General features: G+C 45.9%; 1 protein-coding gene across 1 annotated transcript in view; it reads left to right on the top strand.

Moving 5' to 3' along the window:
• Nucleotides 1-3,013: 3,013 nt before the first annotated feature.
• The window catches only part of BGN (biglycan), a 48,639-nt gene continuing 41,525 nt past the window's right edge, over nt 3,014-10,127 (top strand). Inside the window, exon 1 of the mRNA XM_053371097.1 lies at nt 3,014-3,466. The gene's annotated coding sequence lies outside the window, so the exon portion shown is untranslated. The remainder of the gene's footprint in view (nt 3,467-10,127) is intronic.

Raw genomic sequence — 10,127 nt, 5'->3', positions numbered from 1 at the left:
ACTTCCAGTTGTTTAACCATAGCAACAACAAAATGATCATCACAAAAATTACAACGCTGAAATGTTTGCTGGTGGGGATAACTAGGAGTCGATTTTAATAGGTTTGTAATAAGTTGCCTTATATTCAAGTCAAACAATTGATCTTTTCGGCTCTGATATGCAAAATAAATCCCTGGGCTCAGGATTATTTACAGTGGTACCTCGGGTTACATGCGCTTCAGGTTACATACGCTTCAGGTTACATACGCTTCAGGTTATAGACTCCGCTAACCCAGAAATATTACCTCGGGTTAAGAACTTTGCTTCAGGATGAGAACAGAAATCGTGCTCCGGTGGCGTGGCAGCAGCAGGAGGCCCCATTAGCTAAAGTGGTGCTTCAGGTTACGAACAGTTTCAGGTTAAGTACGGACCTCCGGAACGAATTAAGTATTTAACCTGAGGTACCACTGTAATTCCAAATCTACTTCTTTTGCAAGTAGCTCCAGGTGGTGGATCTTGGAGTTGTAGTAAAGAATAGAAGTAGATCTTGCAGACTTGAAGTTTGCCCACCCCTGGTTTAGATTATATGGGATAAGCAGGGACAAAAAACATAACATTTGCTGCCCTTTTACGTTACCTGAGGGGATTCAACCACTGTACCTCATGAGAGGGTTCAGGGAGGACTTGCTTTCCCCTTCAGCCTGTGCTATGGTTTGGTTGCTTCTGTCATCTGGAACTAGTTCCTCAGCATCTCTTAGCAGTTTCATGCCTGCTCTTGTTTAAGGACACCAGAGGCCTTCTGAGTGGGGGCCTCAGGCTAGAGCACCTGCCCCCCAGGTGCATCTGGCTCCATTGTAATATATATTTCAGCCACAGGTTAAGATGAACCTTCTCACCCAGGCCTTTGGGTGGAGGGAGGATACAAGTGTTATTCTCTGATTATAATTTTTTATTATTAAATTTTGATTGTGCTCTAGTACATTTGAATGTAATGTTTATAGTGATTTTGTCTGTCCCTTGTCCTAGGACCATAAGGTGAATTGGTGCATGGTTAGAAATAGAAATAACACATAAATAATGCTGTAGTTTATAATGCAGATTGCAGGGTAGGTGGGGTGTGTGAGTAATTGCAGCGAGGGAATATATTATTTGGTCTCTTGATCTATTCTGTCCAGGCTAGGTGCAAGGCAGACTAGCTGGGGAAAGGCCAGCTTTGGGCAGGACTTTAGGAACATGGAGCTGGGGTGGTTAATTCATCAGGAAAAAACCTGACACTGAGCCTTACAGAGCAGAAGCAGCAGCAGCAGCAGCAGCAACAATTGTATCCTAATTGCTAGCCTTGCCCCCGCTGGGCCTAGCCCACGCTAAGATCTTGTCCACACTTACCTTTCCTCCACTCTTTCCAGGCACAATCTGTGCTTTAAAACTTTGTATCCGAGTGTCCTTTTGTTGCCACAGAGCTTTCCCCATGAAGACACGCTTTTTAACATACAATAGGAGCAAGCAGCAATCCACAGAAAACCCAAAATGACATTTGCTCTGATTGAGCACTAAGGTGCGGATTTTCGTGGGGAATGCTTTGTGGCAACAGCAGCTCAGACATGGAGCTTTTAAGCACAGACCTGTACTTGGAAAGAGTGCGGGCGGGGGGAGGTAATAGTCTCTCACTCTGACCTCTCTGGGTCTTCTGAAATGGAGTCCTCCAAGTTTGAGGATGGCTGTGCCACATCCTTGGGCTGGAGGGGCACTGGCATCAAAGGCTCATCGGATGCAAGCACTTCCATTGACCTGTTGTCTTGCTCCTCTTCAACTGACAGCAAGCCACAGCGAAAGGTAACCTGAAAGGGCTGCTCTTTCACCCAGACATCAGCCAAATGGCCTGATGTACTCAACTGTAGTTGTACGGTGCCATTTTACCAGGGATGGACCCAGCAAGAGGCTCTCCCGTGTAAGCCCCATTGAAACAAATGGGAGCTGTGCAAGAGCGCTGGTGTGGGAAGACCTCCTCCTTCTAAGGAAGGAGCAAGAGATTGAAAATAGGCAATTGCCCAAGATATGGGCAACTTGCAATTGTACTCTTTGGGGGCAGCAATGTGGTATGATATGAACAGGGCAGGAAAATCCTTTAAACCTCCTGATTCTACAGCTTTCCCTGGCCAGTGTGTTCCATTCTTTAGCTGAGTCAGCCTTCTCAGAATCCCAGAATCGTAGAGTTGCAAGGGACCCCCAGGACCATCTAGTGTAGCCCTTTGCAATGCAGGATTCACAGCCAAAGTATCCCTGACAGAGGGCCATCCAACCCCTGTTGGATGAAGGATCCCATGAAGGACCCACCGCCTTCCAAGGGAGTCTCTTCCACTGCTCCGCTTATGAACTTCCAGATCCTCCAACTGCCCACAACTGGAAAAGGGCGGACACTGGCCCTACACATATTGTTGGGAATGTAACTCCCATCTCCCCTAACGACTGGCCATGCTGCCTGGGACTGGCAGGGTGGCTGTCCAACAGTATCTAGAAGGCCATAAATTTCCCATCTCTGGGATTAGACGGATCTGCAAACTGATCCATCCATTCTTGTCTCACATTCTCTCTGTCTCCCTCTAAAGCCATTCATCCAAGGGCTATGTAACTGAAGAGCATTCCCGCCTCTCCCCATGTTTATTGATCTCCTTTATCCCCTCGTATCGCAATCTTGTTTCTCTGTCTCTTTGTCTTATTCTGCCTATTGTTTGTTCAGAGGCCTAAAACAGCATATGCCCAGTTCCTTACCAACAAAATGGCTTCCCCCCTTTCATCTTTATCGCTGGTCAGTTTCTTCCACTCAGGGGAAGACAAATATTTTGCATGGCCTTAAACCAACACAAAAGCCCATCCTCTCTGGCGCCACATAGTCAGAGTTTGGTGACCAAATCCTACCCTGCCCCCATTATTATTATTTTTAGGGGGTGGGCTGGGGTGTCAGTTTTGTTTCCTCACCACCCTCCTGGCCCACTCACTCATGTGGCTACTCTGAAAATAAGAACTGACAAGAAAGCCTGCCATTTTGGACAGAGGAGGGGGCGGCTGAAAACTTCCATCCTTGAGGCTGGGTGGTTTTCTCTCTCTTTTAATTCTCCCCCCCCACCCTTTTGGCAGGTGGTTGATGGAAACCACATGACGGTTCAGCCCCTGAAGTCATTTTTTGGGAGGGAGGGAGTGTTTGTGTGCGTAGAGAGCGCGCTGTACCTCATTGAAACCAGCTTGCCTACAAGGGAAGTCAACTCCTCTACATTCCCTCCAGCGCAGCGCAGTCTCCTCCAGCCCCGTGAGAAGGGCTTGACACACACAGCTCCCGTCTGCAGCAGGAAAGAAGAAAAAGCAAAACCCACAGAGTCAGGGAAGAGGAAGAAAGAAGAAGGGGATTTAAAGGCAGAAGGAAGCAGGCATTTGGCTAGAGAAGAAAGTCTGCCCCAGGTTGTGACACCCAGGACCACATTCTGACCAAAAGGTACCTTTTCTTTTCATTCTGCACCCCGCTCCCCCCATCCCCAGGGTGCCTGGCAAAGTTTTTCACACGGACTGTCCCTGTGGTGGTTGAGTTAATGAATGGACCACACAGGGATTGCAGTCAGGGGAATGAAAGTCATGAACTTGTGCTATAGACTCCCTTGCTATCACTAAACCTTCACTTCCAGGGCTCCCTTGCTCTAACCATTAGAACTTAATTCATGAAATCCCATTCTCCTCTAGGAATGTTGCCTTCTGAGTCTACCCTTACCATATTTACTATTACTTCATTTACCCCCCCCCTAAAGCCCTAAAACCTTATACTAGTTTCTTTCTAGTGATGGGGAAGAGAACCCAGGAGTCCTGGACGTCCCCTCCAACCACGGGAGAAGTCCACTTGGCACCCTCCCTCTGCCCTAAGCCTCATATAGATATGAATTCCACTGCAGTGTGTTTGTGTGTATCTGTCTATCTGTCTATCTGTCTATCTATCTATCATCTATCTATCTATCTATCTATCTATCTATCTATCATCTATCTATCATCTATCTATATCTATCTATCTATCTATCTATCTATCTATCTATCTATCTATCTATCTATCATCTACAGTGGAATTCTTATCTGCTGCCTGTCGCTGCCACTTCCCTCAACTCTGCTCCCCTTCCCCACAAGCTGATGAGAATTGGGTTGTTAACAGCTTGCTCTTAAACTCTGTAGTTCTCAGGTTTCCATTTGTTACTTTCATCTGCTTGGCAGCTGCCTAACCCTGCAAGAACAAGACAGGATTTCTTGGTTTTCGCTCTCACTCCCTCGAACAATCTTCAGGGTTCCCAGGCTGTTGCTGCTGGCTTTCTTCTCCTTGGTAGCGAAATTTATAGATGCTGGGACCACATTCTGACCTCAGCCATAACAATCCATTGAGGTCTCCAGTTATTCTTGCACCATTACCAGGGTCTCCAAACACCTTTGAAGGGGCGGTTCCCTCGGTGGGGTCTTCTCTTTGCTCGATATGCAGAGGGGGTCCTGCCACCATGAGGCATGGGGGGAGCTCACACCGTGGATTTCTCCATCATTAAGGCTGGTGGAATGAGATCCAAGATGCAGGGCCCAATCCACTGGAGAGCTCTCTTGCACAAAGCCCCATTGAAGGGAACACTGGTGGTGTAGTGGGTTGGGCAACGTTCCAGAGTCAGAAGGGTCCTTGGAGGTCATAAAGGAGGACTGCATGTGTGTGTTTGGATTTTTTGCCAGCAACTGTGCCAGTCCTGTGAATATTCCTTAGGGTCCCTAGGTACATCTTTGTCAGGAGGACAAATGTAAACGTGCGAACTGGGTGATAATGGGCAATGCCCTTGGTCACAGCATTTGGCAGTATGGGAATTGGAGCAGAGGTGCTGGTGGACTGCGTTCACCTAGTTAATTTGTTGCATGTTGCATGTGCCCAAGGAAACTTGAACCTGCTAGTGGGCAGAGAGGAAAATGTTTATTGTGTGCACGTTCCTAACGGATGGCTCGGTGCACTTCTATTCCTGCCCACCACAAATTAAAAAATATTGGGGTTTAAAAAAGGAGAAGCGAAGGTCAAGATTCTTAGGAAGCTCAATGCCACCAGACCCCCATCCTCTGCTCCATGGACTTGTTGCACACACACAGCCCTCCTCGTTGACTCCTGCATTCACAGCATCAACCTGGTATCACAAAAGATAATCATAAACAGAACCCTGCTGGCTCAGGCGGGTGGAGTTAATCTAGCATCCTGTGGTCAGCCTAATCCCACATGAAGTCCATATCTCATATTCAGAGGTATGTTGCTTCTGGATGTGGAGGTTTCACTCATCTCTTGTGGCTCATTGCCACTAGTACCCTACACCATGCATTTGGTTAATCCCCTTGTAAAGCTGTCTGAGCCATCATCACCACACTTCATGGGAGCAAATTCCTTAAGTTAACCAGAGGTTGTGCAGAAAAGTACTTTTTGTTCTGCCCATTCTGAACCTACTGCCTATCAGTTTTTTTGCATTGTCCTTTGTCCCAGGACTGTGCCTCGTTTTCCCATCCCATACTGCTAGACGCTACCTTCTCTTTTAGAAGCTTTCATTCTCCTATTTCCCTTGTTGTTGACTATGGGGAATCCACCTCTCTCCCCTAGCTAGAGATAGAATCCTGCGGCATTTACAGCCCCTCCCTAATTCCCACCCCTCTTCTCAGTCTGCTAACCTCAAAGACCCTCAAGTTCCTCGTTATATTGGGTCTGGTGCCCACTGAAATCTGTGCCTGTGGCCCAGCAAGCCAGCATTGCATTATTTTATCTTATTTTTATCTGAGCACAGCTGTTAGTCATGGATGGCATAAGGTACTTGGTTGGCTTGTTTGTCCAAAGTGAGAATGAAACATGAGCAGAGCAGACTGGAAGAGCTTTTCATTCAAAGCCAGCATAAATGTTTGCAATCCGGGACAGCAAATCCTGCAACGTCTCCAGGAGCATCCAATCCCACCCTTGGAAGCAATTATATGGGGAGGCCCCAAGGGGGATAGGAAACCACAAAAACCGGCTGGTTTAAGCAAAGCCTCCTTGATCCTTTCAAAGAGTCCTGCAAAAGAGAAGATGCTAAATGCAAAAAAGAGGAGGAAGCTGGGTTAGCAAAGGCTTATACTATATAGGGAGAGGCATCCAACTAAACAGTATTATGAGAGAGTTGGTGGCTATCATCGAGTGAAGGAAAATGGCCCTGGAGGTCAGAATTTTGCAAGGAATGGGGGGGGCAATGGAAAGGGTTAAGTAGTCACTGTAACTGAGAGGCAGCATGGTTCCTAACTTCATATCTGAGAGAGGAGGTCCAGCAGGCTAGGGCAGGGAGGGCTGGGAGAAAAACCCACACATGCTCATCAACTCTACCTCCTTGTGCCAGCCCCTGCCTGTGGAGCGTGCGGATTTCTTGGCACGCTGGCTGCTGAGCTGGCAGGCATGGCGCACTGCCGGCCACAGAACCACCAGCTTGGCTCCACAGAGCCACAGATGCCCAAGACCCACAGGCTGCTTCCAGCCACGGAACATGGCATTCAGGCAGAACCTCTCCTCACCACCCCATCTCTGAGCTGAGCTCAAATGCTTCTTAACCCTCCATTAAACATATGGCACGCTGCTGGCAAAAGCTTTGTCTCGGTTCTACCAACACCATGTGTGCAATCTATGTCACACTAGTGATGCAGATATATCACACAGGTTCAGACAACCTGCTGATTGAGCTTCATCCTGCTTTGTCTGCAGGGAGATTGGACAACATTGCTTTTAAATGAGCATTCATTTTGATTGTTTGTGGGAAAGTCACATGACATCGCATCAAAGCAAATGTTACCCTACACTTCCCAGCATTTTCCTGTCACTTTTCATATTGCAAAATGTTTGGTCTTTGGGGGAAGAAGGCTTGTGGAATGAGACCTCCCAATCAACTGTAACTGTGCAACCCAAATTTGTTGGGACGTGACTGCACCTGAAAGCAGGGACAGTCTGAAGTGCCTTGATGGCTGGTTTCATTAGCATCACAACTCTCAGTCTGCCTCTAGAGAGGCAGAATACCTATATGAACCCCACAGTCCACTGCACTTTGATGGGTCCTTTTGTCTGTTGTGAATCTGAGCTCCCTTGATTGCACTGGCTCCCCTGGTTCATACTTAATCAAATATACCAGGAAATACTATACACGAGGGAGGACAGAACATCTGTCAAATAAAGGGGTCCTACTTCCACATGTGTGTTTGTGTGTATGATTATATAATCATGTTTTATTTCTATGGCTTCTAAAATCTGCTACTAACATTAACCATTAGTACTGTGATTTAGGATGTTCAAAGCACAAACATTGTATTGTAACATTTACAACAATCCAGTATGGCAGGTTGATGTTGTGGGTGGCTAAATCTGAGCAACAGTGGCAAAGGCAAAGTTTGAACCAAAAGCTTCCCACCTCAAAATTGGAAGATGCAGTAGGCATGCTGTCACTCAGGCTGTCACTCTTATTGGTGTTATCATTGAGGAATCCCTGATAAGCTTCCTGGGAACCACATGGCTCTCTGAAACATAGGCTCAGGGGACTGCCCACAGTGGAGTTTACTGTGTGTTTGCAGCTGTTTGTGTTCCCATTTAATTTGCATAGCCCACATGAAATTATTCTCAAACGACACCAATCTCATGCTTCCCACCTGAACATTAGGGTTTACCTGATATGGGGATAATCCAATAAATTGGGGGGAAGCAAGCTCCAAACCACGCCACTTGGGTTTTTCCAGCCTTTTGGGGTGAAAAGCTCAGTTGCCACTTTCTGCTCTTCCCCTTTCCATGCCCACACCTTCCTCAAGGCTTTCATTTCTTTTTTGGCTGTACTTGTAACTATTTCAGGGGTGCTATGGAATGGAGGAATAATTTTATTTTGGTCCGTCAGATTTGCACACAACCAGAAAACTGCACAAGCAAATTTACAGCTGTGTGTTTTTGCCTGCTTCTTGGGTGGGGATTTTTTTAAAACAACAACAACAACAGGGCACATCTGCAGCTCTCTATGTACATGCCCTGTTGGTACTTAATTGGCACAACAGAATCTAATTAGAAGGCAGGGACAAACACAAAAGGGAATGCCTGCTGGCATGAACGGGGAAGGCTATGCAAATTCAAATATACAAATTCTAATATGTGAGGGTGTGGACAACTTTGGTCTAACCTGAATGTGGGAAAAGTGGATTAACAGCTTGTTGTTGCTTAGTCGTTTAGTCGTGTCCAACTCTTCGTGGCCCCATGGACCAGAGCACGCCATGCACTCCAGTCTTCCACTGCCTCCTGCAGTTTGGTCAAACTCACGTTGGTAGCTTTGAGAACACTGTCCCACCATCTCGTCCTCTGTTGTCCCCTTCTCCTTGTGCCCTCAATCTTTCCCAACATCAGCGTCTTTTCCAGGGAGTCTTCTCTTCTCATGAGGTGGCCAAAGTATTGGAGTCTCAGCTTCAGGATCTGTCTTTCCAGTGAGCACTCAGGGCTGATTTCCTTAGGAATGGATAGGTTTGATCTTCTTGCAGTCTATGGGACTCTCAAGAGTCTCCTCCAGCACCATAATTCAAAAGCATCCATTCTTTGGCGATCAGCCTTCTTTATGGTCCAGCTCTCACTTCCATACATCACTACTGGGAAAACCATAGCTTTAACTATACGGACCTTTGTTGGCAAGGTGATGTCTCTGCTTTTTAAGATACTGTCTAGGTTTGTCATTGCTTTTCTCCCAAGAAGCAGGCGTCTTGTAATTTCGTGACTGCTGTCACCACCTGCAGTGATCATGGAACGCAAGACAGTAAAATCTCTCACTGCCTCCATTTCTTCCCCTTCTATTTGCCAGGAGGTAGAATCATAGAATCATAGAATCATAGAGTTGGAAGAGACCACAAGGGCCATCGAGTCCAACCCCCTGCCAAGCAGGAAACACCATCAGAGCACTCCTGACATATGGTTGTCAAGCCTCTGCTTAAAGACCTCCAAAGAAGGAGACTCCACCACACTCCTTGGCAGCAAATTCCACTGTCGAACAGCTCTTACTGTCAGGAAGTTCTTCCTAACGTTTAGGTGGAATCTTCTTTCTTGTAGTTTGGATCCATTGCTCCGTGTCCGCTGAGATGGGACCAGTGGCCATGATCTTAGTTTTTTTGATGTTGAGCTTCAGACCATATTTTCGCTCTCCTCTTTCAGCTTCATTAAAAAGTTCTATAATTCCTCCTCACTTTCTGCCATCAAGGTTGTGTCATCTGCATATCTGAGGTTGATATTTCTTCTGGCTAATTTGAATGTGGGAAAAGTAGATTAACAGCTAAGTAATTCTTAAAGGTGAGCAAGCCCCAGGTCAGACTACTGTTCCATTAACTTCAGTATTGCCTGCTTTGAATGACAGCTGCATGATAGACAAAGCATGTACAGTACTAGGTAGGAATGGGTGAGTAGGTCAATGTCAACATTCTCTCATTTGCTAATATTGAATTTGGTTCCCCATATTTCCAATGAAATTGCATTCTTTTGGGTGCGGGATTGTCAGCATTTCAGTGTGACCATCTCCTAAAAAACACATATTTGTATGCAGTTGTGACTAATAAAACACATTATTTCAAGTAATGCCCCCTGATATAATGTTTTTTGTATGCTATTTTCATGAATACATGCATTTTGATGCACACCTTCCCCTAATATAATGTATTTCCATTAGAGATTTGCAGCTCCAAATTTGGACAAGTGGAAATTTTGAAGGCTAGTTGTGTTCGATTTACTTATCATTTCAAGAAATGCAAATTAGCTAGCTTCTTTTTAGAAGGCAAACAAAACTGAACCCCCCCCCCAATATTGAGCAGTCATACTGATTTTTCACAATATTGGAGGTTATGCAATGTCACCATCAAACTACTTTCCATTGTAGTTATAGGAGCAGGAAGCAGATTTGTTGTGAAAGAGTACTATCTAGTCATTGTTATCTATTGCAGTGTACTCACTTCCTTTGTAGTGGATTAGGAAGGTGAACTGCTATAGCTCAAAGTGCATATAATGGCATCTTCTCAAATGTGTGCAGAAATGGCCCAAATGTTAAAACGTGAAATAGTAAAGTGAAAAATGGTCAGAACTCCAGTAGAGCTCT

The sequence above is a fragment of the Podarcis raffonei genome, chromosome 17 (assembly GCF_027172205.1).
Source record: "Podarcis raffonei isolate rPodRaf1 chromosome 17, rPodRaf1.pri, whole genome shotgun sequence".
NCBI lineage: Eukaryota > Metazoa > Chordata > Lepidosauria > Squamata > Lacertidae > Podarcis > Podarcis raffonei.
This window is presented reverse-complemented; position numbering and strand designations above follow the sequence as displayed.